This window comes from Condylura cristata, unplaced genomic scaffold (genome assembly GCF_000260355.1).
Source record: "Condylura cristata isolate star-nosed mole 26May11 unplaced genomic scaffold, ConCri1.0 scaffold00017, whole genome shotgun sequence".
Lineage (NCBI taxonomy): Eukaryota > Metazoa > Chordata > Mammalia > Eulipotyphla > Talpidae > Condylura > Condylura cristata.
This window is the reverse complement of record NW_004567118.1, coordinates 7,340,910-7,367,843: the sequence shown is the minus strand read 5'-3', so window position 1 is coordinate 7,367,843 and position 26,934 is coordinate 7,340,910. Positions and strand designations below refer to the sequence as shown.

At 39.2% G+C, this 26,934-nt stretch overlaps 1 protein-coding gene across 2 annotated transcripts in view; it reads left to right on the top strand.

Annotated features, from left to right (window-relative positions):
- The first annotated feature begins 3,322 nt into the window (after positions 1 to 3,322).
- SPOP (speckle-type POZ protein) overlaps positions 3,323 to 26,934 on the top strand; it is a 66,060-nt gene continuing 42,448 nt past the window's right edge. For both annotated transcript variants that reach the window (XM_004684318.2, XM_012726581.1), the window contains exon 1: positions 3,323 to 3,479. The gene's annotated coding sequence lies outside the window, so the exon portion shown is untranslated. The remainder of the gene's footprint in view (positions 3,480 to 26,934) is intronic.

Here is a 26,934-nt window from a genome sequence, read left to right as displayed (position 1 = left end):
TCTGTGCATCTGAGCCTCAGGAAGAATCTTAAAGAAGGATACAAAGAAAAGGAACAATGGATTAGAGATGGTCAGCAGGAATACATATGAACACTTACCTCCAAAATCCAGTCAGTAACACATAAGTGGGCCATGCATAAGTAGGCCTGCTTTGTGTATAGTATGGTGAGCATCATTTTCTCCATTGTTCACTGGAAAAACTGAGGTTCAGAAAGGTCTGTCAAATTTATATTACTAAATTTATATTTATATTCAATATATATATTCAATTTATATATTCAAATTATAGATTCAAATTTAGTGCTAAATCTGTGCCTCCAGAAAAGGAGGCTATAGCTCATTCATTAAGTCATAGTTGGCTCATCAAGATACAGAATCAGTCCATGTTTCTCCACTGCCAATTTTTTGTTAAACCCATCAAGGCCCCAGCACAACCTCATCAATGGGTTTGGCACATACATCATGCATGGTTTACACCTGTGTCCTAAGGTGTGTCATCTGCCTCTGTCCCTTTAGACTGGGGACCCCCAGGGCATAGGGTCATGCCCCCGTGAAGGCTCTCCTTTGTTTATGCATTTATGAAGTTTGCAAGGAGCTGCACCATGGCAGGCCACTGGCCCTAGGGGCAGTTATTGAGTGGCCAACTGAATCATTGTACAGAGAGAAGGAAACTTCTGTTTCCTATAGTATTGACAACCCAAACAGCTTGTACTCATCTTCTACTCAGCTCTGCCTGCCACTACCTCTCTTACAGCAGCAAAAAAAGCCATGCCTTTGTTTATTCGACTATAAAATGGAGCTGAAGAGCCTCCCTGGCAGGATAAATACCAGACGTCTTGGGGACTTTGGAGGGAAAGACCCCTTGCCCACATCTGGTTCACAGTGACCAATGAACTCTTAGTCTTGGTGTTTTGATTCAAGAAAAGAAATCCTGCATATTTCTGACCACCACAGAAAACAGTAATTGAATTTGTGCCATTGTAAGTTTGACTGTTGTTGTATAGATAAAAGTTTCATTAAGTCCCTCATAAGGAGAGAAGAATTTTCTTTTGAGGATAGAGAAGTGAGGGTGGCTTCCTGCTTGTAGTGGTTACAACAACAAAACAGTAAATGGAGGAAATAATTAAATCACAGCACTTTTTGCCCTCAAACCTCGTCAAGAGGCTGGGTATTTTTAATTAGTGTTGCATTTTCAATAAATCCATATCTGTATGTGGTACCGATTCTTTCCTGGATAAGGGAAAGATAATAATGAGAATCCTATTTTTCAATCCCACACTAAAGGGATGCCTAGTATATTTAATCATGCTGTAGAAATCCTGGCAGCTTTCTCTGAGCCCAGCCTCTGCTCTAATTACATTTCTAGATTTTAGTAAATTGAAAGGGAAAATGTAGGAACAAAATAATTAAAACCGAAGAGGAAGTGCATATTAAAAAGGAGAAGCTGTTTAAAATTCTTCTACACGGTGCTTCCAAGGACATCTAGAGCCGTTTAATCAGATCCACACCAAATCAAGGTCCTTTGTGCAGAGGCTGGTGGGATCACATCTCAGGTGGGTGGTGTGGCTGGTAGAATGGGAGCCACAGATAGCGATGGGATTATTACATCCTTCCAGGTCTCTGGGGATGCAGGGCCAGTCTGGACAAGCTGCTGGCACAAACTCACTAGTCCCAAGGAGTTCCTCCTAGGTCCTTGGCAGAATCTGACTAAACCGTGATGATAGCTCCAATTGTGAGGTAGCTGAAGTGTCTTGTCCACGCCATCAGTTTTCTCTTTCTATACCCCTTCCCCACCTCCATAGCACTTCCTACCCTCTCCCTAGTCTTCCCTTTCCTTGTTGTTCTGTGAAATCTGAACAGGAACTGAACAGCCTCAGTGACACACGCAGTTACTTGGAACTGGTTACAAGGATTATCTGTGTGATACTCTGGATTTTCGTAAGGACCTAACTTTGGCTAAAGGAATGAATGTTTGCGGGTATTGATGCTAATGATGAGTAAAATTGGAAATTTTGAGCATTATAGGTGACAAAACCTATAATTTTGTTTTAAGCAGGGCAGGCAGAGTAACCACATCATTGTGAAATTTCCTATCTCCATTTCTTGATTATTTTGGCTGAAATGTGGGTTGGGCAAGTTCTAGAGGTTTGAAGTGCTTTGTTTGTGATTCCCAGGGCATTCTAAGCTGTGGGTTTCTATGGTCTGCTTATGCATGGTCAGGGGTTTCTTCCAAATCCCTGTGGCTTTGCTCATGGGCTCCCAGCCTTCCCTGTTGAACAGACTCACCAGCCACCTGGCGCCAGGATGCATGTGAGAGGAGACAGTGAGCACTGGTCTCCTGGAGACAGTCCCACAGCAGCAGGGCTTCCGGAAGCTGAGTTCCCAAGGCAGGCCTCCCACTGTCACCCACGACCCACTGGTTCATCTGATTGCTCTTTTAGAACCAGTACCTCAGGTGTGCATGTGTGTGTGTGTCTCTGTAATGATACTGTCTCAGTATGGACAAGAGACAATGCCTACTTCTGATTATTTGACTTGATTCAGTAAGAATAATTTTTTAAAGTTTAAGCTGAAAGAAAAAATGACAGAATCGTAGCAATAACAAACATCCCATCACTGACGTTATTACTCTGGCTTGGAGATTTCTCTTGTCTCTCAGGGCCGAAATATTCTGAGATACTTTTCTTTTCCTCAACCTAGAGGTGGCAAGTCCTGCCAGGGCAATTGCGGGGGCGGGGAGGTGAGGCCAGCTGGGGACTCAGGTATTCAACACAACAAGCAATCACTGAATCAGCTTCCTCCCATTTTAGGCCGCCTCTGCTGGTCTTACCCCAAAAGAATGGCCCTTCTCATTTTTGTTTCAAAATGCTAAATTTTGGAAGTGACTTAATGTCTAGCATTATCATAAAGTCAGAGTATTGACAGTTGGTTAGAAAAACAGGAGGCAATGCATGTAAAAATCGTTGACAAGCCTACACTGTTGCAAATATAAACTACAGGTAATTATCTTTATTTTAATGTGACAGCCCCCTGCCTTGGTGGTCGTCTATTTGGTCTTCGCACCTCTGTGCAGCCTGGCCCGCTCCGCACGCCCCCCACTCCGAGTTCCCGCCTCTTTCTTCTCAGGCCCCTCCTTCCCAGCAAATCCCCAACTCAGAGGAGAGGCCGGAACGCATGCGCACTAGGGGAGCTAGGCGGAGTCTTAAGGAAGAGGAAGGCGGGGCATAAGAACCCAGAGATGGGAGGGGAGAAGAGGGGGCGGAAGCAGCGCGGGGTGGGGCCCGGCGGGTACGCGCTCGTTGCGTCGGCGTGCTGACGCCATGACGCTCCGGCCGGTGTGTGTCGGTGTGTGTGTGTGTGAGTGTGCGCGCTCCGAGTGTGTATTTGTGTATCGGCGGTCCCGCAGGTCCCGGATGTTGCGGACAGTATGAGGCGAGCGCAGGGGGACGGGGACCAGCAGCTGTCGCCGCCGCTCTCAGGTGAGTGGGGGGAGGAGAGTCGAGGGAGAGGGTTGTCCTGTCGGAGTGTGTGGGGGGGCGCCTCCCTCAAGAGGTGACTGACCCCCCACTCCCCCCCACACACATATACTCTTCTCTGCCCCATTTCCCACATTCTGGGTTACGTGGCCTGAGAATGCCAGCGCCTAATCAACCGTTCCCTCACCCAACCCCAAGCATTCAGGAGACACAAACGCACCCCCTGCCTTCAGCGCACCCCCCATCATTTGCCAACCCCATCCCCCTTGCCAAATAGTGAGCTGTCGCCTGCGGCGAGAGGGGTGACTGCGCATGCGCGAGTGTGAACGAGCTCGGGGTGCTTGCTCGCTGCCCTTGGGGCGCATGCGCATCGCCGTGTTGCAGGGACCTGCGGGATAAAGAGCCCCTTGACCACGCGCCTGCTTTCTATCCAAGCAGTGAGCTAGATTTACTGCCAGATTGTGAGCCTCTTCCTCCTGTCCAAAAGGGAGAATTTAAATTATATGAGGGACTTGCTGACAAAGCCCTATTCGCATCTGGTGTTGCCTTAGAGACTCCCAGGGTACTAGCGCCTCCCAGAGCCGAAGTGCCCCACGCTGACCCTTCTTTTGAAACTGTCACTGCAACTTAACAGTTCCAGCATTTCTTCTCTTTTCTCAGCTTCTTGCTGTGCCTTCAATATAGACCTCCACTAAATTTTGAATTTCGTGCCCCAACCCATTCAATTATTCTGCCTGGGATTTTGGTACACTTTCTAAGGGGGACTAAGGGTCAATAAGAAGAAAGTAAGTGGGGAGGGGGGTGTCATTTTTTTTTTATTAAACTTCTTAGTTTCTTCATAGACAAGGTAAAGAGCACACACTATAAAGGACTAAGAATAGTAACCGTAAATTAAGACTTGAAGGTCTGTCTTCTACTTTTGTGTGACCTATTTGCCTCCTTTTTTTGGTAAAAGATCTTCCTTAGTGCTTTCGTTTTAGCTGTACCTTATTAATGCTCTGTGAACACCACATGAAAACAAAAGCAATCTGAAACTCCCAGTCGATGATAACTTGCCCAGTGTAGTTCTTAATTCGAGAGTGATACTTCTTTCAGACCAAAAATTTTAAATAAAGAACTTTAAGGTATTTCAGTGATCTAGGACTGGATTTTAAATTGACATGCCCCTTTAATTTGTTCCTATGTTGCTACTCTTTTGGCTACTTCGCTACTTCTTACCTTTGCCATAAAAACAGGGCAAGAAAATGATAAAATCTCTTACAGGCAAAGCTTTGTTGAAGAGCACTGAAGTTAATGGCCAAATTGTGGGGGGGGGGGAGGGGTTACCTTTTGTGTTTTTCTGTTATCTTAGTTGGGAATGGGATATATCAGCAAGTCTAATTTTCTCTTTGCGGTTTTTCTTTGGTATTCTTTCGCGGTGTTTTTGGCGACCATGCTTAACACTAGGATATTACGTACTTGGGGTTTAAAAAATACATTATTTTTTTCACTTCCCCATTTAACCCTAGCTTTTGCAAGATACAGCTGTCTTTTGTGCTGTTTTCTGTTATTGTGGTTACATTGGAACCAAGAGATGACACAGGAAGTAAAGGAATTTGGGGGGGCATACATCATCTTGTGTCTTGGGAAAAGAGCAGGACACTCATCTTTTTTTCCTTATGCGAAAAGTTGAGAGTTCAAGTTATTGTGACAATCCCACATTTAAAGTGGGGGTGGCTGGTGCCCATCTGGTCTTTTGGTGACTTCTCCTTTCAGAGCAATTTATAGTGGTTCTTTGGTACGTGGAGATGTGTAATGTTGCCTGTGTCTCAATTCCCTCAGTTTCTTGTAAAATCTTGAAGTAAAACTATTGAGGTAATATGTCCATTTTTCATCTTAGTAGGTTCCTGTTATCTAGGATGCTTTGTTTTTAATCTTGAAACCTTTTATCTGATTGAATTTAGTGAAGCCTCATTTGAAAATTTTATGGTACAAAGCCATGTCTTTAGGATTAAGATGAATATCATTAATTCATTTTGGTGCAGTGTCATGGGTAAATAAAACTCTTTAAAATGGGTAGTTTTAATGTCTCTTTATATATATACAATACATATATATGAACATAATTTAAAAGGTACACAGTAAAAAATCACCTGCTTTCCTCCTTTCATCCTAACCAACCAAAAGGAAATTTATTACCAGTATGTCCTTTATTTTTATAAGCATATAGGACTATATATATGTTGGTGTTTTGTTTTGTTGTTTTACATAAATGGCAAGCACTATACCCGTTATAGTGCTTTTTCAATTAGAATATCTTGACCATCATCCACACAGTACATCTTTTTGAAAGGTGGTAGGTGTTCCATTGCATAGATGTACAGTTAGCCAATGCTTAATTATTACTTAGGTTGTTTACAGTGCTACAATTAAGTCCTTATAGGTACATTTTTGTACAGAGGTGTCTGGCAGATAAATTCCTAGTGGAAGTGCCACGTCAGAGGATATACGTATTTTTAGTATTAGGTAGTTGCTAAATCGCTTTCCATAGAGTTGTACAAGTTTATATTCCTGTTGGTCCTGAATGAATCTGCCTGTTCCCTCACCAAGATTGTATTATCAAAAATTTTGATCTTTGTGCAGTCTTCTAAGATTTTAAATTTCATTATATAACTTGTTAAGCTTCATTACATCCAGGAGTTGTGGATAAATATCGTGCTGTTTTATAGATGGGGTAGTGGTAGAAGATAGTGTTTGACTGAAGAATAATGTCTTGAGAATAAAGCATATGCTTGGGTAACAGTGAATCCATGACAATGCTAGGAAGACCTGTAAGCAACACATTCTAATTTCCTTTAATTCTTCGATGCCAGTTTCTCTGTGTGCAGTTCTACAAGCCCATAATTGATATTTTATGATCTTTTGATAGCTGTGACTCAAAATTGTTTATACAAGTGCGCGTCTGTTAAGTGATTGAAAATCTAACCCACTTAGTTAAGGTGCTTTTCTGCATGCCTACACGGTACTGGTATTTTTTAAAAAGATTTATTTATTTATACATACAGAATTGGGGTACAAGTCAGAGGTGCAGGGGCGGTGAGAGGATTCACCAGAGACAGAGTGGGGAGCAGAACAGGCAGATCGATGAAGTACACTGCTGAGGGGAGCAGCGGGTGGGGTAGGGGATCTAGGGGCACCAGGTCAGGAGAGGTCTGTTGCGCCCTGTGGGTCATCTCTGGGGCTGGGGATTGAACCTGTACTGAAGCATCTGTAGCTAGCTTGCAGTGCTTCATCCTACATGATGCACCACCAGGAAGGGCCGGTATTAGTATTTTTTTAAAAAGTCTTGTATATTGTGGAATGCACTATGATCTGTGAAGAAATAGAAAGAATTATAAGATGTCTGTGCTTAAACGGGCTTATAATCATATGGAATATTATGTCTTCTGTTGAACATATAAGTAGAAAACAGAACAGTAACAGAATACTGTGCTCCATGCTGAGGTAAGGTGTGAATAAAGTTTTGAGGAGAGTTCATTTGGGAGATTAACTTGGAGGAAGTATGTTTTGAGTCTTTTTTTTTTTTAAAGGTTTTTTATTTATTTATTTATGCATACAGAAATGGGGTACAGCCAGAGGTGCAGGGACCAGAGTCTTTTTAAAATTTTTTTTTTAAAGATTTATTTATTGGCCCTCCCTGGTGGCGCAGCGGGTTAAAGCACTGCACTGAGAAGCTAAAGCCACTTCTGCATGAGTTTGATTCCCGCCTGCCCCGGAGGTGACCACTTGGCGTGACAGACCTCTCCTGGCCCGCCCGCTGCTCCCCTCAGCAGTGTACTTCGTCGATCTGCCTGTTCTACTCCCCACTCTGTCTCTGGTGAAGCCTCTCACCACCCCTGAGCCTCTAGCCTGTACCCCAGTTCTGTATGTACAAATAAAATAAATCTTTAAAAAAAAAAGGATTTATTTATTTATTCATACAGAACTTGGGTACAGGGTAGGTGTGCAGGGGCGGTTGAGAAGATTCACCAGAGACCCAGTGGGGAGCAGAACAGGCAGACTGACGAAGTACACTGCTGAGGGGAGCAGCAGGCGGGCCGGTCAGGAGAGGTCTGCTGCGCCTGTGGGTCACATGTGGGGTGGGGACTGAACTCATGCTGATGTGGCTTTAGCTTCTTAGGGTCACCTGCGGGGTGGGGACTGAACTCATGTTGATGTGGCTTTAGGTTCTTAGTGCTGTGCTTTAACTTGCCGTGCCACCAGGGAAGGCCCGGAGTCTTTTTTTTAACAGCTGTTTTAAATGAAATTTTTTTTAATGTACAGAAAATTTGAAAGAGTACTGTAATTTTATCACCCTTATATACAGTTTCTTCCGAGATTCAATTGTTTACATTTTGTTATATTTGCATGTGCTTATATATAAAGAATATATCACAGTCATCATGACACTTTAAAAAAATTTAAAATTTATTTAAATTTATAACTGGGGTGTATGCCAGATGTGTGGGGTCGGGGTGGAAGTGGGGGGGTGGTGTTAGATGATTCACCAGAGACAGAGTGGGAAGCAGAACAGGAGGATTTGCTGAAATACACTGCTAAAGGGAGCAGTGGGAGAGACAGGAGAGGTCTGCTGCGCCATATGTGGTCAACTCCTTGACTGGAAAATTGAGCTCAGACCATAGGGATAGACCGGTCATGACACTTTAATACTTCAAATATATCTTTAAACCATATAGTGTCTGTATTTTACTTAATTGTTCTTAGAATGCATTGTCCCAGTGGAGTAATTGACAATGATTTTCTAATACCATTTATTATCCAGTTCAGGTTTTCTCACTTGTCTTGAAGATGTTGATAATTCTTTTCTCCAAAGGTCCTTTTTTTTTTAGTCTCTTTTTAAACCTAAAAAATTTAGGAGCCACATGATACTGCCTTTTTGAAGAGGCCATTTGTCTTACTGAAAATAACACTAAACGAATTTTGTGGTGGTTTTCCTATAATTTCATTTTAATTTGTTCTTTTATCCTTGTATTGCTTATAAATTGGCAGTGAAATGGGAAAGACTTGATTAGAATCTGGTGAAATGGTTTTGATGGGAATGCTTCATAGATGTTACTTTGTATCTCATAATTGCATCACAATAGAAAAGCATGTCATGAATGGGCCACTCCTGATGATGCTGAGTGTGGTCATTTAAGGTGATAAATACCAGATCTCTCCATTGTAAAGACATTTCCCCCTTTGTAATTATTAGCAAGCGGCCTGTGGAATGGTGATGCTCCGGCATCCCTTAGCACCCTTTCATCTCATGATGGTGATTCTTAATCAGATCAGTTACCTCTTCCGTTGCTGCAAAATGGTGGTAATTTTCTAATTTTGCCATTCCTTTTACATTGGTTAGTTTTCAGTTTCCTGTGAAGACTTCAGTTAGGGATAAGTTATAATTTGTAATTCTAATTCTCCCTTTGATGATTTTGTGAGTAAGGAGATGACATAACAATCACCTCTAGTGGTGGCAAGTGACTATTTCTTTTTCTTTCTTTGTTTTAGTACCACTGCAAATTCATATCTTGATGTTAATTTAGTCATCTTACCAATAATTACAGACATTTTTAATAGAATTTTTTTATGTTCAAAATGTCCCTTTTTGGCTTGGGGGAGCGTGGGTATGTGAGTTCTTCTTTGCTTTCGAGTACAAGTTGTTCCTGGCTCACTTTATATTTTTCCTGACCTAGATGTGGAACCTTCACCTCTCTGATTGTGTGTGTGTTTGTATCTAGACAGTTCTATCTATACAATTCTATACATGTATCTATACAATTCTAAAAAAGTATAGTGCATTTTAACATACTGTACCAAATAGTTTACTCATTTCTTTGCCACTGTAGTATTGGATTCTGGATCTTAGATCTTGCAGCTTCATTGTCTTGAATACTCTCTGTAAAGATAGAAGTACCTCTGAAAGCACTTCTTCTCTTGTCTCCCAGAATAAAGTTAGCTGTAGAGAAAACTAGGGAATTTCCTTTCTCGTGATTTTGCATTTTTTTCCTGAGATGAAAAGTACGCAGAATGAAATTGTGTCCTTCAGCTTTCTTAGAGATGTGAGGTTTTGAGTGTTAGGTAAAAACATCTTGGGTGTACATACATGAGTATGTGTTTGTCTCCCCCCTTTTCCTCATTTAAGCACATTTTTCTATACATTTGGAGTGTTATATAAGATTATGGTGTAATAGCATATTTTTTTCATTATTGCTCTATTTTTATCATAAAAAGGAGTGAAACAAATTGTCCTTAATTAGGGGAAAGTTTCATATAGGTTATGAACCCTGAGTCTCATAACTCAGCATTGGAGCAGTGCTTATTAATCCTGTTCATTTCTGTCATGTACTGTAGAATCAGGAGAAATGTCATTGCATCCATGATGTTTTCTGAAAATTTATAACACTAATGAAGGTTATTATAAATGAAACATAGAGTGGAACTGCATTCTAAAGTTGGTTTTAGGAACTGGGCTAATTGTTGCCTTGGCAAACTATTTTTTTTATTAGCATCTTGCCATATACTAGTATTTTGAGTAATCTTACTGATTTCAGGATACTTAAGCCTGACAATAACAATACTCTAGTATTTATCAAAAATCAATTTTTCTTTTTGATATTTTGACATATTTACTTTCAGACGTACAAGGTTATATTTAATTGGGTGGCATAACATTTGTGTCCCCATAGTCAGTTCTGGTTGTATATTCTGGAAAACATGCTTTTTGGTGTTTGTGTTCAGGCATGATGAATCATGGAAAGGTTCTGTTGACAAACTTGCTAGTAAGTTATAGCAGCTTCTTTTGTTTTTGACAAGTTCAAAGTTCTAAGTGACAGTCTCTTTAAGAAACTTTAAGGCCATCATTTTTTTTTTTGATTTTTGATTTTTTGATTTTTTTTTTTGATTTAAAAAAATTTTTTTATGGGGCCCACCTTGGTGGCGCAGTGGGCTAAAGCACAGCACTAAGAAGCTAAAGCCACTTCAGCATGAGTTTGATCCCCACCTGCCCCGGAGGTGACCACATGGCGTGGCAGACCTCTCCTGACTGCCTGCTGCTCCCTTCAGCAATGTGCGTCGTCGTTGATCTGCCTGTTCCGCTCCCCACTCTGTCTCTGGTGAGTCTTCTTACTGCCACTACATTTCTGGCCTGTATCCAGGTTCTGTATGCACAAATGGATAAATCTTAAAAAAAAAATATTTATGGGTGGCCCTTCCTTGTGGTGTAGTAGGTTGAAATGCAGAGCTGTGAAGCTAGCCACAGCTTTGGCATGAGTTCTACCCCGGCCAGGGAACATGGCACAGCAGACCTTTCCTATCTCAACTGCTGCTCCCCTCAGCAGTGTACTTCATTGATCTGCCTGTTATGCCCCCCACTTTGTCTCTGGTGAGTCCTCTCACTGCCCCTGCACCCTCTGACCTACACCCCGGTTCTGTATGCATAAATAAATCTTTAAAAATTTATTTATGCATACAAGAGCTGGGGTGTAGGCCAGAGGGTGGGGGTGGGGGTAAGAGGATTCACCAGAGACAGAGTAGGAAGCAAAACAGGAAGATTGACTGAAATACACTGCTAAGGGGAGCAGTGGAGGGATCAGAAGAGGTCTGCTGAGCCATGTGGGTCAGCTCCCTGGCCGGCGATCGAACTCATGCTGCAGTGGCTGCAGATAACTTCATAGTGATATCCCTTGCACCCCCAGGGAAACTCTGAGCCTTCATTTTTAAATAGAACTTTAATTTATTATGTTTTTTTTTTCTTTCCTGTTGCTTTTAAGCTATTTTTTTTTGAAGGTTTATTTATTCATACAGAGATGGGGTACAGGCCAGAGGTGCAGGGGTGGTAAGAGGCTTCACCAGAGACAGAGTGGGGAGCAGAATAGACAGATCGACACGACACAGTACACTGCTGAGGGGAGCAGCGGGTGGGTCAGGAGAGGTCTGCGGTGCCATGTAGATCACCTCCAAGTCTGGCGGGAATCGAACTCATGCTAAAGTGGCTCCTGCGCTTTAACCCACTGCACCACCAGGGAGGGCCTGCTCTTAACTATCTTTAATGGCAAAATAATGTGTTAAATCAGTCATCTCCTGAATTTGAGAATTACATAATCTTTTCTTGTTATTTAGAAACAGGTTCTACTTTGTTTCTGTGATTTTATTTTAGATACTTCATATGAATGGAATGATACAGTATTTGTCCTTTTATATCTGGCTTGTTTCATTTAGCATAATGTCCTTGTGGTTCAGTCCTATTGTGTCATACATCAGGGTTTCCTTCATTTTTAAAGCTGAATAATATTCCATTAGATATAAACATAGACCTATATGTATACCACATCTTGTTTATACATTCATCTGCTGATGGATACTTGTATTCTTCTACCTTTTGGCTATTGGCTGTATAAACCTTGCTGTACAGATATCTCTGAGGCCCTGCTTTCAGTTCTTTTGTGTACATATCCTCAAGTAGAATTGCATATGGTAATTCTATTTTTAATTTTTTTTGAGAAACCATCATACTGTTTAACAGCAGCTGCACCACATTATGTTCCTATCAACAGTACACAAGGGTTCCAATTTCTCTACATCCTTGCCAACACTTGTTATATTCTGTCGGGTTTTTTTTTTTTTTTTTGATAGTACATTCTAGTGGGTGTGTTTCAATTTGTATTTTGTTCGACATTATATTTTATTGAAACTAAATGTTAAACTTTAAAGTTAAATTTGTTATGTTTTTCTTTCTTTGTTTGTACATGTGTGTCTTAATGAAGGACTCTTCTCCTATACCGCGTAATAGTTACCTCCTCTAAAACATTTTAAGGTTTTGCTTTTCACATTTAGTTTCTAATCTACTGGAATCTATTTTGATATTTGGTGTGAAGTAGAGCTCTAATTTTGTCCCATAAAGTTGACCTTGAATTGGGGATTTAATTTTCTTTCCACAAGGGTAACCCGAGGATTCATCAGAGACAGAGTGGGGAGCAGAACAGACAGATTGACGAAGTACACTGCTGAGGGGAGCAGCGGGCAAGTCAGGAGAGGTCTGCCACGCCATGAGAGTCACCTCCGGGGCAGGGATCGAACTCATGCTGAAGTGGCGTTAGCTTCTTAGTGCTGTGCTTTAACCCGCTGAGCCACCAGGGAGGGCCCCCAGCATCATTTTTTAATAGAACCTTATGCTACTTATATGTTTCCAGTATATGAGGTTTTGTATCTGTATTCTCTGTTCTGTACCATTGGTATGTCTATCTTGTGCAAGTACTACACCACCGTAATTAGCATAGCTTTATAATAATTGTTTATATCTGGTAGGGCAAGTCTTACTGCTTTTTTCTTTTTCTGTTCATCAGACTACTTGAAAAATCCTGTCAGATTGGTATCTCTTAATGAAGCTATGTATTGTCTATAAAGTATAATGGCATGACAAGTAGTGGCCTTATCTCTGCCTCCTCCAAAAACATGAAAACCTCCCTGAGTTTGTCTCTTACTCTGAATGAGCCCATAATTTCCATTCCATGTAGGGATATCTTCAAGTGTTTAAGGTCAGGAGACCAAATAAAACAGTTGTGGTAACAGCATTGATGTTCTATGGTGTTACAACTTTCTGGATCATAAGAGAAAGAACTCTATTTAAACTAATTATATAAAAAGAGATTTCCCAAGAGGAAATAAATAACCTGTCCTAGAATCTTAGGAAATCTGACCATCCAGGCCTCAGAAAGGAGTGAATCCAAGATAGTACCAGGAACTTCAGCAGTAGGGGTTACCAGACTCTAGTGTTTCACCATAAATAATCCATGGTATCCAGGAGGCTTAACTCAGGTTGCTGGGTAGACCTGATTTGGTCAGACTACAGGTTGATTTCTCCTGGGTCAGTTATCTGCTCCAGATTCAACTCTGGTTGAGGATGGGGGAGTTTGGTACAAACAGCAACTTTAGGGGTGGCCAGAAACACAAGCAAATTAGCATAGTGAAATGGTTCTTAAGTTTTTTTGGTCTCAAAACTCTGTATCTTTTAAGCCCCTAAAGAGCTTTTTGTTTATGTGGTTTGTATTTATTGATGTTACCAAATTAGCCTTTTAAAAGAAAAGCATTAGAAAAAAAATTAATTACTGGGCCTGCCTGGTGGCAGAGTGGGTTAAAGCATAGCACTGAGAAGCTAAAGCCACTTCAGCATCAGTTTGATCACCGCCCTGGAGGTGACCCACATGGAGCGGCAGACACCTCCTGACCGGCCCGCTGCTCCACTCAGCAGTGCACTTCGTCAGTTTGCCTGTTCTGCTCTCCACTTTGTCTCTGGTGAACCCTCTCACTGCCCCTGCACCTGTGGCCTGTACTCCAGTTTTGTATGCATAAATAAATAAATTTTTTAAAAAAATTAATTACTTAAAAAATTAACTCATGTTAACATAAATAATATATCTATATGAAAATAACTTTTAAAAAAGTAGTAAAAAAGTAGCATTTTTTAAACTCCCTTAAATGTCCAGCTAATAAAAGAGTTGGATTCTCAGATCTACTTCTGTATTCGGTCTAATATGATAGATTTTTTTATTGAAGTATATGAAGAAATTTCCTCAAAGGATGTGTTGTCAGAAAAGGGAGACATATTTTCAGACAGTTTGCAGGGCTTCTCTGATAGTACACCAAAACTTCACACTTGGTAGTTTCTTACAAGAAACTAAGTTGCAGTGTGAAATCAGAAATGTTATTGATATTATTATTACATTAAAATCCTTTGGTCTCTCTTGAGTCTTGAATAGACTTTTTATCTTTACATGACTTTATACTACCTTGCATTGGTTGGTTGGGAAATAATTGATTCGTTGACTTAAACAGATCTTCTAAATGACACGTTTCATAATGCAGTAGCAGAAACACCACCTTAGTTAACATCACAACCCATTTCATCAAAAAAGCCTCTAAGTATTGGGAATCTGTCAAGCATCTACGAGATCTTCAAAATTCTAATTTTTGATCAAAAGTTGAATTTTGTCATTAGCAACAAATATTGTCAGTTGTTTTCCTTGAAATGACAGACTTACTTCATTTTTAAGAAAATGTGTGCTGAGTACTTATATCTTAATAGTCTGTTTGTATTTTTTTTTTTAAAGATTTATTTATTTGTGCATACAGAACTGGGACACAGGCCAGAGGTGCAGGAGTGGTGAGAGGCTTCACCAGAGACAGAGTGGGGAGCAGAACAGGCAGATCGACGAAGTACACTGCTGAGGGGAGCAGCGGGCGGGTCAGGAGAGGTCTGCCACGCCATGTGGTCACCTCCGGGGCAGGCGGGAATCGAACTCATGCGGAAGTGGCTTAAACTTCTTAGTGCAGTGCTTTAACCCGCTGCACCACCAGGGAGGGCCTCTGTTTGTATTTTATTCCAAGTAAAAGTAATGATCCATAAAAAAAGCATTTCATGTCACAACTTAGAAACTTACAGGTACTTTTTCTGGAAGCAGTCATTGTACTTGAGTCCTTTAGAGGTGCTTTTTAATACTTGAGATTTCTTCACACAAGAGTATTTTAAAGACCTGTATTTAAGGGTTAAGATTTAATACAATTAACTTTTATTGCTTCATCAGGAACATTCTTGGTGAAGCAGACTTAAAAAAATTAGTATGTGTGGTGAAAGACGCATGACTCTTCTGGTTTGATGCTATTTCCTTAGATGCTAAGGCATCACCATGCAAATGCCAGCACAGTGAAAAAGACAAGCAGTTTCTAAATATTATGCAAATAGTTTCAACTTCACAGATTCCTTGAAAAGGGACCTCCAGGGTTCCACATACTATACTTTGGGAGCCACGCTCTTATGAGATGTTGTAGTAAGGAAAACAAATGTCTATTCTGAGGTACAAGTGTTTCATTGTAGAATTTTACAGGACTGCAAGTGTTATGACTTAACGTCACTTAAGGTTTCAAAATGAATGGGATACTCTAAAAAGGTCATAACAATTTCAGATTTCTTGAACAGAAATGTTTTCCTACTAATTATCTTTTTTTAGCAGGAATTTAAGGTATTCATATTTTCAGCCAGATAGTCTTTGAAGTATGCAATAATCTTAGGGTAATCCATTTTAACATAGCTTATGGAATTTAAATCATCATAGTAGCACATGTAACTTAACATTTTTTTCAAACAGTTGAATATATTTAAAAGATATGAGTTACAAAAATTGCATTTGGAAAGAGCTTACCTTTTCAGAAAAGGCATAGAAGGGAAATTTAAAGCTGGGAACTTGCCCTTCCAAATTTATATCTTTTAGACATTAAAGGGTGTTGCTGAAAAGAAACAATCCATTGTCCCTCTTTACCCACAGCCCCCTTTTATATATATCACAGAGAAGGGGATTAGTGGTATTAGCTGACTTCATTTTAACAAATACTATTTGTTGTAGGGACTATACTTTGAGTGATTGTAAACAAAAGGTATTGTAATAGGTTGGGGGGAGGGCTATGATTTAAATGAGAGGGAATTAAACTAGTATTACATATTTGGTGTTTAGAAACTTCTATTAGAGAAGTTGGAGTGGGAGTCAAGGCTGTCTTTTCCATTTGAACTGGGTTTTTTTTTTTTTTTTTAAGATTTATTTATTTATTCATACAGAACTGGGGTACAGACCAGAGATGCGGAGGGTGAGAGAATTCACCAGGGACAGAATGGGGAGCAGAACAGGCAGATCGACAAAGTACACTGCTGAGGGGAGCAGTGGGCGGGTCAGGAGAGGTCTGCCCCGTCATGTGGTCACCTTCAGGGCAGGCAGGGATTGAACTCATGCGGAAGTGGCTTAAGTTTCTTAGTGCAGTGCTTTAACCCGCTGTGCCACCAGGGAGGGCTGAACTGGGTTTTGAAGGGTAGGTATCTTGAAAGCTGGAATTTTGATTGGCAGAATTGGGGATGGAATTCAGGCTGAAGGAATGTCATGAGCAAAAATGTGGAGGTGGGGAAATGCAATGTTGGTTAGTATAGTACATGCACTAGATACTGTGTAATAGGAGCTGAAGCAAAGGACAGATGGGATAGTGGAAGGTAAGACAGGAAGTAAATTGGCCCAGAAAACAGAAGGTCTTCTACCAAAGCCAAGGCGGTTGGAGTGAAGTGATGAAGAGACTTTGGGAGTTTCTGATTGGTAAAAAGTACATGATCAGTGTGTGTTTTGGGGAGATTTATTTAACCTTATTCATTTATTTATTCATTGACTATTTTTGGAATAATTACCCTGTGCCACTTAGCATGAGGAACAGTATATATTTTGGGTTAATCAAACAGAAAATTCCTATTTACTTGGAATTTACATTCTAGGAAAGGAGTTCCAACATAAACACAAATATAATTACAGATTTCTGTAAATGTTTTGAAAGAAAGAAATTACTATGGGGAATAATGGAGAAATTAAATTTAGCTGGGGGAATCAGGAAAGACCTTGTTGATTTGAATAATAATAAAGGAACATAACAAAAATTCCTTCTCTCACATTTCTAGGACTTGTTTTGGTTTAATTTTGAAATATGACAGAATTGAAGCTACTAAAAGGGAGGAGTGTGAGAATGGGCATAAAGTAGGGAGAGGTGTCCAATGATCTATGGTTTAGGACTTTGGGTGCTTTGATGATATACATCTAAGGAGGTGTGGACCTCCTAAATCATATATGGTGTTGTAAACTCAATTTAAACAAAGTCCTTATTTTGTTTTAAGTACATACTCTGGCAGTAAGCAGGATAAAATATGTGCTGTGTCAGAAAGTGGCAAGTCCCAAGGAGAAAAACAGTTGGAGAAAGAGATAGAGGGTGTAGGGGTGGGGTTGCAGTTTTAGAATGGCCAGGGAACATGGCATTAAATCACTCTAGAGATCGTATCTGAGTACGTATCTATAGATGGTGAAAGTGAAGGAGTAAATCAGAACTCCAGGCACAAAGGCTCTGAGGAATATGTGTTCCTGGCATGTTCAGAGAACCAGCAAGGAGATCACTATGGCTGAAGTCAAGTGAACCAGGCAGGTAATAGTAGGAATGAGGTTAGAGATTTAGGAGTCCAGAACTTGTAAAGCTGATGCTCACACTTAGCCATATGTTAGAATCAGCTGGGGAGCTTTTAAACATCTTAATGCTTAGGCTGCGCTCAATACCATTTAAGTAAGAATCCTTACCTTGCAGGTAGGACATAGTGGCAGAGGTGGTGGAGAGAACTAGAGAGATCTGAGAAGTATGTTAAAGAAATCTACTTAATTATAGATTGAATGTGGGTTGAAGGAAAAGAAAGTGTCAAATGATTCCCAGGTTTCTGGCTCAAGCAATTGACTGGGTAGAGGTGCCACTTACTGAGATGGGAGTGGAAGATGGAGAGGAATTGGAGGAGTAGCTAGGGTTTGGAAAGGAGATCAGAAATCAGGAGTTCAATTTTAGGCATGTTAAATTTCAAATGTGAATGAGACTAAGTATAAATAAATATGCTAAGTGGGCAGATACATGAGTGAAGCTTGAACTGAAGTTGGAACTTGAGGTAATGAATTTGTATGTCATCTGCTTATTGATGATCTTAAAAGTATCTAGATAATATCATATAGGATAAATGTGATGGGAAAAGATTTGGAGGTGTGGGGACTAGTCTATTCCAGTAATTTTAGCAAGAATTAATGCTACTGTGAACTAGGATAAGCAGCAGTGGGACTAGAAAAAAAGTAGGTTGGAGACTTGAGGACCTGTGGAGCCATATGTAATGGGGTGAACTCTAGGCAGGGAATGAAAGATAACTTTGAGATATCAAACCTGGGTGACTGATCCATCTGTTAGGACTTATAAAATAGTCAGGAGGAGCTGGTATAGGAAAAACAGTGTTTGGCTTTGCATGTATTGACATTTAGGAGAAGCTGCCTCTCATGCAAGTAGTTGAATTTATTGCACTGGATTTTGGAAGAGCCTAAGAGGTTTGAAACATAGGCCTAAGTTTCATTTAATAAAAATCAGTTTCATAATGCAAGCAACAAACTTATGGAAATAGCTACATATGAAGTTTATCCTGATCTGTTGGGCCCTCCGCCATAGGTGCCTGCTGCTTTTTTGTATAATATTTCTCTGTTCATCATTTTCAAGCTGCACTGCCTTTCTATTCTTCTAGTATACTTTGCTAGATCCTCCCTGAGGACTTTTGCACTGTTTGTTTTCTGATTTTGAAATCAGAAAATCTTCCCTTCCTTTTGGTAGAGGGAATAAGAAAGAGTTCAAAGAGAAAAATTCAAAAGTTGTTATTTGGGAAGTAGAGAAAATTCCAAGAGGTCTTTGTTAAGATGTGAGTGTAGATGAACATCTTACATGGAATGGCTATGGGAGCCATGAAGTTGAAATCCTGTCAACACAAAGACACAGAGAATTGTGTTGATCTTGGTATGTCCTAGTGCTAGGTCTGTTGACCTTAGATGCTAAGTCAGTGGTAACTAAGAAAAGAGGAAAAATGTCAATTTTATTCTTCTACATGATTGTTTTCCTTTTCTTCCCTATTTTTTTTTTTTTAGATTTATTTATTTGTGCATACAGAACTGGGTACAGGCCAGAGGCTCAGGGGCGGTGAAAGGCTTCACCAGAGACAGAGTGGGGAACAGAACAGGCAGATCGACGAAGTACACTGTGAGGGGAGCAGCGGGCAGGTCAGGAGAGGTCTGCCATGCCATGTGGTGACCTCCGGGGCAGGCGGGAATCGAACTCATGCGGAAGCGGCTTTAGATTCTCAGTGCTGTGCTCTAACCCGCTGCGCCACCAGGGAGGGCCCCCTATTTTTTTTTTTTAAAGATTTACTTATTTATTATGCATACAGAACTGGGGTACGGGCTAGAGGTGCAGGGGCAGTGAGGATTCACCAGAGACAGAGTGGTACAGAAAAGGCAAATCAAAGTACACTGCTGAGGGGAGCAGCAGGTGGGTCAGGAGAGGTCTGCCTCCCCATGTGGGTCACCCCCCACTCCCCAGATCAAACTTATGCTGAAGTGGCTTTAGCTTCAGAGTGCTGTGCTTTCACCCACTGCGCCACCAGGGAGGGCCTGTTTTATTTTTTAAGTACCTATTCCTAGGTCTCACTTGATCTACAAAAAGAATTTGGGGGTAGGGAAGGAGTTATACACAAGACATTTACAATTCAGGACATCCTCTGTTAATTATCAGGTAAGGGGTTTTAAATAACATTTGTTAACTGCCAAGAAAATGACGGTAGTGTAGAAAAGGAATTCTGAGTGAACCATGATGATTTAGGGAGCGCTTCTAGGCAAAGTGAAATTTGACTTGCATGCAGCAGTAAGGAGGATTCAAATAGGAGGCAGTAGATCATTCCTGGCTTTGAGAATGCTATGAACAAGTTTGAGGAAAGCAATTGGTTGTGTGTTAAGAACTGATGCTCAGGCTAGAGTCTCCCTGCCCTACTAATTGAGGAGGAGGGTTCATGTGTGAAGTGGACAGGCTTGTATGAGAAATAAGTTATATCACAGGTGACCGATATTATGTTTAGTACATTTGAAGTTGTACAGTGTGGAACTGTAAGATAAAGCAGATCATTATCAATACGGCCCAGTTTAAACAAACTAACACAGTAAAGCCTTTTTAAAAAAGTATAGGAGATGGTTATTTATTTGTATAAACATTATTTAAATAATGAGTTTCTTATAGATCTTAAAAGTTCTCATCATAATAAAAAATAGTTTTTTGTAATTGGTTGGATGTTAACTACATTTATTGCAGAGCATATTTCAAATCATTATATTATATACCTACAGCTTGTACTGTTATATGCCATTAATAATCTTATTTAAAAAAATGAACTTCCCAATATTTAAATATTTACTTTATTATGTAGTTTGAGGACGTATTACAACTCTGGGTCTCAGTTTCTTCTAAAAATATGAGTTTAGATATGAGTTTCCTGGCACTAAGAGAGCTATATAACCTTTCAGGAACTCTCCTGATTTTGGGGAGGAAGGGTGTAAACATTGTTTGAAAATGAACAATAATGTAAATATGTAAATTAATAATAAAAAAAGAATACCTGATTTTATGAAACAAATTGGCCTGCTGTTGGGTTGAGAACCTAATTCTAACTCCTTGGGCATAATCATGCATTCCTATATCTGTGTGAATAAAGTCCTCAATTGGATTATTCCCTCATCTCTTCCCAGGTCTATGTTGAAAACTCATTTGTTCTTTTATTTCTAAATGACACTTAGAAATTTTCATTTGAAAGAATTTTATGGCAAAAATTAAGCCTCATGAGGATACTATAAGGTTGAAAGAATTATTATATAATAGGTGAGTTTTAAGTTATTTGCATTTAAATTGTCCATAGAATTTATCCCATGTTAGTGTTCTAGCATGCTAATATTTTCAATTCTTTATGTGTGCATCTTTAATGTGTGTGGCTGGGCTGTATAAATATATAAGGCAATAAGAATTAATGTTAATTGAGCTCAAATATAATTTTGAGTTTAAATTCATAGGAGAAATTACATAATACATTCCAAAATAAAATGTTAAGGATTTTTAAGTCTATTTTGATGGTCACTTCTCAGTTATGCTACTTCTCACCTCAGTGTATATAATTGAGAAATGACTAGTTTTTTTTTAACTCAAACTTTCTTTGTAAAGTACATGTTTATGTTAAAAAAAAAAACAAACCTGTATTTTAAAGTATTTCCTCCTGACATATTTTTTTCACTAAATTACACTACTTTTGACCAAAATGCCTTTTAAAACCAAGGCAAGGTACCATAAGGTGTCCAATTAGTCATTCTGATAAGCCTTCTTAGTATACTGTTAACTCAATGGAGTCCGTTTAGGAATCATTTCTCAGTTTTGTAAGTTAGCTCTGTTTCTTTGGTTTCATCAGACTCACAAGGGGCTCAGAGATAAAATAAGATGTCATTTTATTGATGTACTTTGAAGAGTAGTCTTTCCTATGACCTAGAATACATGTCTGCTTTGTTCCATTCCCCACCTGCTGACAGGATAGTAAAACCTAGTAACAATAGCTAATGTTTATTGAACGCTGAATATTGTCAGGCACTACTGTATTTTGCATGGTTTAACTCATTTAATAATATAATAACCTCATGAAGGAGGTATTTTACCTGTATTTTATAGGTGAGGTGTCTGAGACAGACATTTTGTTAGTAACTTGTCTGAGATGCCCAACTAGTAACTATTATGTGATATTAAGCAGACGGTCATTTGGTGACCATGGAATCATAGCAAAGGGAGTTTAAAATCCTTGAGACCATTTTATTTGGATCATGATAGATTTACTCATTACTTTTTCAAACATTAGTCAGCACCTGCTATCTTCTGAGTACTGCCTAAGACATCAAGCTTATGAAGGTAAAATAACACTGTTAAGGGCCCTCCTGGGAGATTCAGTCTAGTGGGAAAGGCATAATTACAACAGCAGGAAATCTGTAGATCTAGAGTGAGGAGGAGGAAGCATTTAATTCTACTTGGACAGATTAGAGTAGGTGTTTACATGGGTAGAGGAAACATGCAAAGATGCTATGGCCCAAAACAACCAACCCCAAAACCCAGCTACTCTAAAGAAATGAAACTAGAAAGTGTAGTAGTTAATACTTGCTTCCTGAACTACTGTTGTGGTATTTTTTTTTAAGATTTGTTTGTTTATGCATACAAGAACTGGGGTACAGGCCTGAGGTATAGGGGGTGAGAAGATTCACCAGAGACAGAGTGGGGAGCAGAACAGGCAGATTCACTGAAATGCACTGCTGAGGGGAGCAGCGGGCAGATCAGGAGAAGGCTGCCATACCATGTGGGTCATCTCCCTGGCTGGGGATTGAACTCATGCTGTAGTGGTTTCAGAGAGAGCCTCATAGCACTGTGTTTTAACCCATTGAGCCACCAGGGAGAGCTGTGTGGTATGTATTTCTGAAATAAAACTGACAAGACATGAAGATTGGACAAGTTGAGATGATGGTATGGAGGAAGAGTTGGGAGTTAAGGCTAACTCTTAGGCTTCCAGTTTAAGCACTTGGATGATGATGGGATCACCAGAAGACAGGTTTTTGGAGGAAGATGGGCTTGCTGATATGGGATAACTATGAGGTAAGCATGTGATGGCAGCTAGTAGCAGAATAGTGGTTTGTAGTATAGGAGAGAGGCAGACATATATATAGTGACTAAAATAGGAATTAATGAAATGAGGAGATGGTAGTGATTGGATTGGTTAGGAGGTAGGAGCAAAAGTAGGAAGGAGTCAGTATTACTCTGTATTTAGTAAATCCTTGTTTAAATTTTTAGATCCTGTTGTGTCTGCTTGGCTTTTGAACTAAATGCTTCAGATGAGTCTTTATGGTTGTTCTAATCACACTTTTATATTTTGATTATGATGGTGGTTACACATGCATTTTGTCAGAATTCAGAGAACTGTATACAAAAAGGTAAAGTTTACTGTGTATAAAATTATTTTTTAAAAAACTCATTCAGAGTTTATGCCTAGAGTTTTCTGGATGCTCTTTCCTTGTACTCTTCTAACAGATCTGGTTAGAACTTTCTATAATGCAAACATCTTAAGTAACTTTTCTTTAAACTTATTGATTCCTTGAGCAAGCTCACACAGAGGTGGATAAGTCTATTCATTCTCCTGCTTCCTTAGAACTGCTTATAGATAGGCAAGAAAAGATGTAAAGAGTTTACAATCTGGCTTGTGAGTGTTGTACAGATTCTGACTACCCAATTGTGAATTATTTCACTAGGAATATACTGCAGTATCTTTCCAAATATTTCTTAAATTTCTTTCTAATAAATTTTAATTTCCAAATATGGTAGAATTGTGGTAAAGCTTATAATTTTTTTATTTGAGAACAAAGAACCAAATATAAATTTTGAATTATCTAAATTAACATAAGTATAAAAGTCAAAGTTTGTAGAAAAGAACTAGCTTTAAAAGTGATTAGGTTAATTATAAATTAATGTGAATGTCTCAAGGACACTGAACACCAATTTTGGTAATTTATTATACAACAATAGAAAACTAAGACACCTGCCTTCCTTCACAGGACTATGCCTTGATCACTATGCATATGTATGGGGTAAACACTCATTAAAAACTCACCACGAGAAAAAAACCAAACTGCTTTTGAAGGCTATTTGCATTACATGATTTGAAAGGACAGGCCTTTCTGGCAAGTATGGCAAGTAACCAATAAATATACATGTTTTTACCAGACTATCTACAGCCAATCATAAGCCATTATTCTCTTTTATGTCATAGTAGTTTAACATAGCAACCCAGCTAATATTGCTTTTGTTTGTTCTTGACAGTGTGTGCTAGCTCAGTGTTAAATTGAAAGTCTTTGGATTTGATTTTTGGATTACTTTCAAGTAGTCATTTATTTTTTCTCTCCTTGATCCGTTGCCACTTAATACGAATTTCAAGTACAAGAAAAAGATTTCTTGTATGTCTTAGAAACAGTACACTGTATTGAAGGTTTTAATTATTTTGTCTCAGTCTGAGACCTGCCTCTTTAAGTGATTGGAATATTTTTCTTTGGTTTGTAGGTTTTTTAAACTCTTAACATAATTTTTTAATTTAATAATCTGTGGAATTCAGTTTGGTAGATAAGACACTTAACTCCATTAGATAGAATTTGCCAGCACTTAGAAGATAATTTTTTTTTCAACTGCAACTCGTCTTAAAGGGCCCATCCAAACCACAGGTAAGAGATTTCATTATTAGTGATAGAATCCAAGGACCTCCTGTGTGATTTTTTGATAATACCATGGGCAAGACCTGTGCCAACTAACACTTGCACAGAATGTCCCATTTAGTTCATTTCCCATCCTTTTCCTAGGTGTCCTGTTGGACAAGGCTGGTCCCTTGATAATTGGTGGTGCAGTCAAGGACTGAGAAGACCACTCTCATTTTGAAAAATTCTTGTGGTTCTCAGCCAGATTTCTGGACTTAGTGTGCTTGATTAGTATATTCTGTGCAGACTGGCCTTTGAATACTTCCAATTGATGTTTATATTGTTTTTATAATTGTCAATTTTTTTTTAATGTGAGCCTTTTATTTAGTGACCCTCTTATGAGACTGATGCGTTGTGTACTGCACTAAGGAGACAGATCTAATGACCCTCTTATGATAGAAAAAAATGGGGGCAGTTTTCTTAAGAGATTTAGTGTTGGGTAAGGTTACTTTAGCTGGGTCAGAAAAGCATGTGCAGGGAATAATCTCATAGAAGATCTTCCAAAGTTGTACCTTCTTAAAAAAATTAGAGGAGCTCCTCCTGAAAACAAATGTTTTGCATTAGGACATACTACATTTACCTGATTCTAAAATTGGGATTTTTTCCCCACATATTTCAGTGTAGGACTAAAAGTATTTTTTTCTTTTACCCCTAAAATGTGGTATACTAAATATTTGTAATATATGGGTGTAATAAATATTGAATGAATATGTAATAAAAACTTACAATAGCAAAGTATAGGAAAGCAAAGTGAAAACTTCTGTATTCAGTTGATTTTAGAAACTCAGGGGTTTGATAGACATATATGTGTGTGTGTAATTAATTAATTTGAAAATATTTCTTTTAAACCAAGGTGATAATTCTCAAAGTAGATGACTGAATTAAGTTACTTATTATCTACTACATGATAGACATTATAACAGTTATTTAATAAGTACTTAAAAACACAAGTTGCGGGCCCTCCCTGGTGGCGCAGCAGGTTAAAGCACTGCACTGAGAAGCTTAAGCCACTTCCGCATGAGTTCGATCCCCACCTGCCCTGGAGGAGATCCACATGGCATGGCAGACCTTTCCTGACAGGCTCACTGCTCCCCTCAGCAGTGTACTTCGTCAATCTGCCTGTTCTGCTCCCCACTCTGTCTCTGGTGAATCCTCTCACCCTCTGCATCTCTGGCCTCTACCCCAGTTCTGTACGAATAAATAAATAAATCTTTAAAAAAAAATACATAATAAAAAAAAAATACAAGTTGCTTCCCCATGCTTTATTAACATTTTTATTATCTCTGGAGTCATGTAATATCCCCTCTAGTTTGGGGATAAACAGCTGAATTGACTTTTTACTGTGCAAAACCATTTCTGGGTGAATGTAGCCAAATTATATGTGGAATAATTTAGCCATACATGTCATTAAATCCACATGCTGGTTTAAGACAGGATGTCTTAATGTCCTGATTTAACTGGATCCCCTTGGAATTCTTAGAATCTACAATACAAGTTGCTCACCTTCTTTCCCTGTGTCCCTCCTCCCCTCGCACCTCACTATTTATTTTCTGGCTATTTCTTCTTTTACAAACACTTAAAGAAAAAAACACTGGTCTAAATAAACAACAGACAAGCATCACATATGAGTGCTATGTTTTTGGCTAGTTGCCTAGTTAATTCATAAAAGACAATTTCTGGCCTTGTCTTGTTTGTTTTTGTTCTAAATCCCACTGGCTCTCCTTCCTAAGGTTTGTTATGTCTCTTGCCATCTTGGATGAATAGTGTATCAGAGGGTAGATGCTTAGTTTGGTAATATCAGTCAACATAAACAATGCATAGACAGTAAGGCTTACTTGCACTTATACTCAGTACACCTATTTGCCACATTGTTTGGAGTTAGCAAAAACCTGGAAACCACACATCAGGATACAGTAGAAATCTTTGAAACCATTAGAAAGAATGAGGTATATGTGTGTGTGTGTGTGTGTGTGTGTGTGTGTGTCTACACAGGATGTGAGCCCTGTATGTGTGTCTGTATTTGCCATGTATTTGTATGTGACCTTTTTGTGGATTTTGTTTGTGAGGAGACAAACTAGTGGTTGTCTTTAGGCTTTAGAAGAGGAAATTGGGTATCTAGAAGGGAACTTTTAATTATAATTTCCATTATTTGAATTGCTTATGTTGTATATATATTGCTTTTAACTTTTAAAAAGCATATATGAAGAGAGATAGATGTAATTTTGATAATGTTTACAAAGCAGCATAAAACTTTAGTTCTGGAAAGAGATTTAGAGTTTGTTGGACAGTCATCCTCTATTTAAAGAGGAGAAAACTCGAATTTAAGACTGTACCTGCAAAGCTCATGCTAGAATTCAGGTCCCAAGGACAGCAAAAGTTTATGAATATATTGACTTGTTCTAGTCTCATTCAAACAGTTCATTTAACTGATGTCTATTTCTCATTGTGAAGAAATTGATTTTGGAAGACCCAATAAGATGTTGACCGAATTTCTAATATAGTTTTGATGTAACTACCTCTGACAGTAAAGATCAAGATCAAGTAAAGATCAAGTGATAGTAACTTTTTTTTTTAAAGATTTATTTATTCATACAGAACTGGGGTACAGGCCGGAGATGTGGAGGGTGAGAGGATTCACCAGGGACAGAGTGGGGAGCAGAACAAGCAGATCGACGAAGTACACTGCTGAGGGGAGCAGCAGGCGGGCCAGGAGA